Source organism: Ailuropoda melanoleuca, chromosome 6 (assembly GCF_002007445.2).
Source record: "Ailuropoda melanoleuca isolate Jingjing chromosome 6, ASM200744v2, whole genome shotgun sequence".
Taxonomy (NCBI): Eukaryota; Metazoa; Chordata; class Mammalia; order Carnivora; family Ursidae; genus Ailuropoda; species Ailuropoda melanoleuca.
Window position 1 is genome coordinate 103,367,328 of NC_048223.1, and position 7,140 is coordinate 103,374,467.

The window sequence follows — 7,140 nt, forward strand, 5'->3', positions numbered from 1 at the left end:
AAAAAAAAAAAAAAAAGAGTCTCATGCTCTGTTGACAGCCAGTCAGGCACCTCTTGATATTTGGTATTCTAAAACGGTACTGAGTAAACCATCTTGAGAAAAAGCAACTTTGCTGGCATTTCTTACACTTGATTTAACATCAGTATTGTTTTTATTGTTATTTTTTACACGGGTAGGAAGGAGCATTGTAATATTTCCAATGTTTAACGCTTCTTAAGGGCTTGCAATCCAATCTAAAGAGCAATGCTTGTTATTAATTAGTGTTAGTTTACTTATATGTATAATAATAAATTTACACAATAGTATTTTGGCTGGGTTAAAGAGGAGACGCTATTAGGCTGGAGTGTAGCGATACAACACTGCCCCCTAGAGGTCCTCTGTGTTGACTCCAGACCAGGCTTTCAACAACAGTATAACGCTTTATTTTTATTATTTTTTTTTAAAGATTTATTTATTCACTTCTAGAGAGAGGGAGAGGGAGCAAGGGGAGAGGCAGAGGGAGAGAATCTCAAGGAGACTTCCCGCTGAGTAGGGAACCTGATGCAGGGCTTGATCTCACAACCCTGAGATCGTGACTTGCGCGGGAAACCAAGAATTGGACACTTAACCCACTGAGTCACCCACGTACCCCAATAGTGTAGTGCTTTAAAGGCTCATGTGATGTTGACAGATACTGAAATATGAGGTATGGAGGAGGCCTACGAGTGTGTGTAAGGCAAGAACTGGAACCTGGTCCATATTTAGAATTCGAAATGTGTACTCCCAGATGGCCTAAGGATTTCTGAAAAAGTCAGAATCATTGGAAACCTTAAAAGATATATCATTAGCTGGGATCTGCTGGAGTGGCCTGGACCAAACAGCATAGCTGGGTTTTGTTAAGAGCAGTGATTCCAGTCTGTATATAGAACATCCACAAAGTCTGGAAACATAGATAATAGTATTTTTACTTTGAAAAATACTATTATTGAAGTGTCGCTTCACTGGTGTTTCTAGACTGTCTGGACTGTGGTGGTCAGGGATCCTGAGCACTTTCTCAGCCTCTCAGAAAGTCTGTTCAGTGAAGGGGAGGTCTGTAGTGTCAAGGAATGACCTGAGTCTTTAGGAGCTCAACATCTCTGCTGTGGGAATTCCCTCTGGTTGTGATAGAGGAATTATCCCTTTGTCCAGAGGGTTTTGAGCACTAAAGGTTGGCAGCAACTGCAGCTGCTGAGGTAGTGGCCAGGCAGGCAGCCATGACACTGAAGAAAAGAAAAGGTCAGCAGCAACCTAAGCCCCATCATGATTAATTGGCAGCAATGTGGGCATTGGCCTGTGGACAACAGGGTGACAGCAGCCAGCAGATGAGCAATAGCAGTTGAAACGAAAGCTGATGGTTTACAGAGCTGTTGGCAGCTGTTCTGATTATATTAATAATAAATATCTCCACCCCCACCTCTGAAACCCTTAGAGAAATAATGACAGAGGGAGATCCTGGAACCAAAGCTTGAAGATTTTTGGTGTTGCAACAAATGTGACCCATCAGTGGATGGTGGGGAACCTATGGATATATCAGTCTCTGATGAGGGAACTCTGCTAGTCCCTTAATCAAAGGAACTGTAAGTCATATATTCAAAAGATTAAACAATCTGAATACAGTACTAGGACTCCTTTTGTTTTCAAATAAATATTTGAGTCTTCTTTCAGATCTGTACTTCACCTTGTTTACTGTGACTCCACTTGTTTTCAAGGTGTATATTTCAAAGTGTATATATTGTTTTCAAACGTTTATTTTATCTTAATTAGTATTAGTACCCCTGCCATTTTCAAAATAGGTACCACAACCTTTTTAATATTTTGAAATTTGTTTATTGTGTGGACCTCTAGATCCCAAAATGATTTCTGGAAAAATATGGGTAGGCAGCAGGTCTTGAATTGACTTCTATATAAGAAAACCCATGAAACCAATGTGTTAAGAACTGAGGTGAAATACTACCCAGATTCTGATTGGGAGAAGCTCCTCTCACTTCTTCCTGTATGCAGATGTTTTTAGTAAATGCCAAAAATCATGTTTCAAAAACTTCTGCATTGTGGTCTTATTTCAGTAATATTAGAGGGGCACCTGGCTGGCTCACTTGGTAGAGCATGTGACTCTCGATCTCAGGGTTTTAAGTTCAAGCCCTTTGTTGGGTGTAGAGATTACTTAAAAATAAAATCTTCATAATAATAATAATAATAACAGTAATACATATACAATGGAATATGACACAACTATTAAAATGAATAAAATAAGGAAAAAGATGTAGCAGGATACACATCAAGCTCCTAAGATTGACTTTTATCAAAGTAGGGTAAGTGGAGGTAAGCTCTTGTAATGATGCATATTATAATCTCTGAAGTAATCACTAGAAGCATAATAAAAGAAAATACAACTAAAAAGCCCAAACAGGAGTGAAAAATTGAAGTGCAAAAATTACTTTATCACTCCAAAAGGAAATGAAAAAGGAAGAATACAGGAACAAAGAACAGATGGGAAAAATAGAAAACAAATATCAAGATGGTAGTTTTAAGACCATCTATATCAGTAGTTACAGTAAATGTGAATGGTTTAGGGGCACGTGGGTGGCTGTTGCTTAAAGCATCTGCCTTCAGCTCAAGTCATGATCGTGAAGTCCCAGGATCGAGTACCAGTCCCAGGATCTGGCTCCCCGCTCAGCAGGAAGTCTGCTTCTCCCTCTGACCCTCCACCCCACCTTGTGCTCTCTCTTTCTCTCACTCTCTCTCAAATAAATAAAATCTTTTTAAAAATATGAATGGTCTAAGCGCTCCAATAAAAAGACACTCCAATAAAAAAGAATGCTGGGTTCTTTTCACCTCTGCCACCGACATGCCATCCAGAGTGAGGAAGACCCAGAATTTTGGGACCACATGAACCATGGCCAAGGGTGTATGGGCAAGTACCAAGGAGGTTGGGGTAATGCCGGTAGCATGCAACATCACAGGATCAACTTTGACAAATATCACCCAGACTACTTCGGGAAAGTTGTATGAGGCAGCATCACCTAAGGAACCAGAGCTTCTTGCCCAGCTGTCAACCTTAATAAACTGTGGACCTTGGTCAGTGAGTAGAAAATTCCGCCCAAAACAAGACTGGAGCCTCTTCTATCATTGATGTGGTTTAATTGGGGTTCTAGGGAAGGGAAACCTACCAAAGCAGCCTGTCATTGTAAAGGCCAAATTCATCAAAAGAAAAGAAGATTAAGGGGGGCAGGCTGTGTCATGGTAGCTGGAAGGCACCACATAGCGGGAAGTTCATTAAATGCTAATAAGTGCTTTAACAAAAAGGAACGAATGTCAGACTGTATATAAAAGAACAACACCACCACCACCAAACCCCACAAATCCACTAACGTGGTACTTATAAGAGATACGAGTTGGCTTAACCAATTAATAAAGGAGAAAAACGTGATTTTGACATTTTTTTAAATCAATAGGCTTTATATTTTAGAGAAATTTTAGGTTCACAGAAAAAAAAAGGAACAGAAAGTACAGAGAGTTCTCATGTTCCCCTTGATCCCATATACACACAGCCTCTCCCACTATCAACATCACTCATTAGGGGCGCTGCCTGGCTCAGTAGAACATGTGATTCTTAATCTTGGGGTCATGAGTTTGAGCCCCACGTTGGGTGTAGAGATTAGTTTAAAAAGCTGTTTTATGGTCTACAATATGGTCTGTCTTGGTAAATGTTCCATGTGCACCTGAGAAAAATGTGTATTCTGGAGTTTAGTGGAGGGTTCTATAAATGTCAATTAGGTCAGACTGTATAAACCAATCTAAAGAACACTATAAACGTGTTCTTCAAACCTGTATCATACTGATTTTCTGTCTAGTTTTCTATCAGTTACTTAGGGGAAAGAGCTAAAATCTCCAATTACAATTATGGGTTTGTCTATTTCTTATTTTCAATATAGCCACTACAGCTTTCATTTGATTTTTATTTGTATGATAGACATTTCCCCATCCCTTTACTTTAAACTATCTGTTTCTTTATATTTAAGTGAGTTTCTTGTAGATAACATGTGGTTGAGTCTTAGTATTTTATCCAATATGATACTCATTACATTTTAATTGGGTGTTTACAACATTTATATTTAATGTAATTATCAGTATGGTTGAGCTTGAAGCTATCATCTGGGCTATATATATTTCTAATTTGTTCCATCTTCTCTGTTACTTTGTTCTTGTCTCCCTGCTTTCCTTTGGATTGACTATTTTTCATAATTCCATTATTTTTAATTTTTTTAATTTTTATTTTTTAAAAGATTTTATTTATTTGACACAGAGAGAGACAGCCAGCGAGAGAGGGAACACAAGCAGGGGGAGTGGGAGAGGAAGAAGCAGGCTCCTAGCGGAGGAGCCTGATGTGGGGCTCAATCCCAGAATGCCGGGATCATGCCCTGAGCCGAAGGCAGATGCTTAACGACTGACCCACCCAGGCGCCCCATATAATTCCATTTTGTCTCCACTATTGGCATATTAGTTATATCTTTATTTCTTTAGTTTTTGCTCTGGAGTATATAAAATACATTTTATTTTATTTTTAATTTTTAAAAAAGATTTTATTTATCTGAGAGAGAGAGGGAAAGGGTGCACGAGCAGGGGGAGGGGCAGAGGGAGAAGCAAACTCCCCGCTGAGCAGGGAGCTCAAGGCTCCAACCTAAGCCCCTGGGATCATGACCCAAAGGCAGACGCTCAACTGACTGAGCCACCCAGGTGCCCCTATAAAATACATTTTTTTTAAAGATTTTATTTATTTATTCAACAGAGATAGAGACAGCCAGCGAGAGAGGGAACACAAGCAGGGGGAGTGGGAGAGGAAGAAGCAGGCTCATAGCAGAGGAGCCTCATGCAGGGCTCGATCCCATAACGCCGGGATCATGCCCTGAGTGGAAGGCAGATGCTTAACCGCTGTGCCACCCAGGAGCCCCCCTATAAAATACATTTTAAATATCATTCTATCTTCAACTAATATATCGCTTCATGTGTAGTGTAAGAACATTACAGTAGTATATGTTCATTTTTTCTCTCTCATCCTTTGTATTGTTGTGGTCATCCATTTTGCTTTTACATGTGCTATAAACCCCATTGTTGTCAGTTTTGCTTTCAAGAGCCAGTTATCTTTGGAAGAGATTAAAGATTAAAGAAGTGTCTTTTATATTTACCAGTTATTTACTATTTCTGGCACTCTGCATTCTGTTGTATAGATCCAAATTTCCACATGGTATCATTTCCTTCTGCCTGGAGAACTTCCTTTATCATTTCTCGTAGAGCATGAATTTTCTCTTTCATCAAAATTCGAGTGAATGAATTTTCTCATCTTTTGTTTGTCTAAAAAATATTTCCTTTGCCTTCATTTTGTTACTGTGGTAAAATGCACATAGCATAAAATTTGAACAGTTTTAAGTGTACAATTCAGTGGTATTAATTATATTCACAGTGGTGGTACAACCATCACCACTATTTCCAAAACTTGTTCATTGCCCCACACAGAAATTCTACCCATTAAGAAATAACTCCCCATTATCCCCTGCTCTCAGTCCCTAGTAACCTCTAATCTACTTTGTATCTCTATGAATTTGCCAATTTTAGATATTTCATCTATGCGGAATCAGACAATATTTAACCTTTTGTGTCTGGCTTCTTTCACTGAGTGTAATGTTTACAAGGTTCATCCATGTTGTAGCAAGTATCAGACTTCATTCCATTGTTTGGCTGATTAATATCCCATTATATATTTATACCACGTTTTGTTGATTCGTTCATCTGTTGTTGGATATTTGGGTTGTTTTTGCTTTTTGGCCTTTGTAAATAATTCTGTAATGAACATTTGCCTACAAGTACCTGTTTGAGTCCCTGTTTTCAGTTCTTTGGGGTTTGTACGAAGGAGTGGAATTTATGAGTTATATGGTTATTCTATATTTAACTTTTTAAGGAACTGTGCCTTCACTTTTGAATGATAATTTTGCTGGATAAAGATTTTAGGTGACAGGTTTTTATCTTTCAGTACTCTAAAGATATTTCTCTTCTGTCTTTTGGTTTGTGTAGTTTCTGATAAGAAGTTTATTGCCATTCTGTATTTATTCTTCTGTAAGTATTATGTCTTTTTTCCTCTGGCTGTTTTTAAATTTTCTCTATCACTGGTTTCAGCAATTTCATTACAAAGTGACTAGTCTTTAGGTTTATTAAGCTTGAGATTCATTGAGCTTCTTGGATCTGTGGATTTATAACTTCCAGCAAATTTGGATTTTTTTTGACCATTTTGTCTTTAAATATTTTTTCTAAACCTCTTCTCATCCATCTTCTTTCCTCATGGGATCCTTATGGGATATTATACATATACCAGTCTGTTTAATATTATTCCATAATATTCCATAAATGGTAGTCTGTTTACTTTTTTTTCTTCTTTTTTGTCTTTGTGCTTTATCTTGGTTAGTTTCTTTCTCTTCTTTTTTTTTTTTTAAGAGTGCCCTGTTTCCAAAGTTTTTATTTTTTTTAAACATTTTTTTAATTTAAATTCAATTAACATATAATGTATTATTGGTGTCAGAGGTACAGGTCTGTGATTCATCAGTCTTGTATAATACCTAGTGCTCATTACTCACGTGCCCTCCTTAATGTCTTAATGTCCTCCTTAATGTCCTCCTTAATACCCCATCCCTTCGCCCCCTCCCCTCCAGCAACCCTCAGTTTGTTTCCTATAATTAAGAGTCTCTTATGGTTTGTCTCCCTCTCTGGTTTTATCTTTTTTTATTTTTTTAATTTATTTTATTTTATTTGTTTTATTTTTCCTCTCTTCCGCTATGATCCTCTGCTTTGTTTCTTAAATTCCACATATCAGTGAGACATATGATAATTGTTTTTCTCTGACTGACTTATTTCACTTAGCATAATACCCTCTTGTTCCATCCATATCATTGCAAATGGCAAGATTTCATTTTTTTATGGCAGAGTAGTATTCCATTTGTGTGTGTGTGTGTGTATGTGTGTGTGTGTGTGTATCACATCTTCTTTATCCATTCATCTGTCGATAGACATCTGGGCTCTTTCCATAGTTTGGCTATTGTGGACACTGCTGCTATAAACATTGGGGTGCAGGTGCCC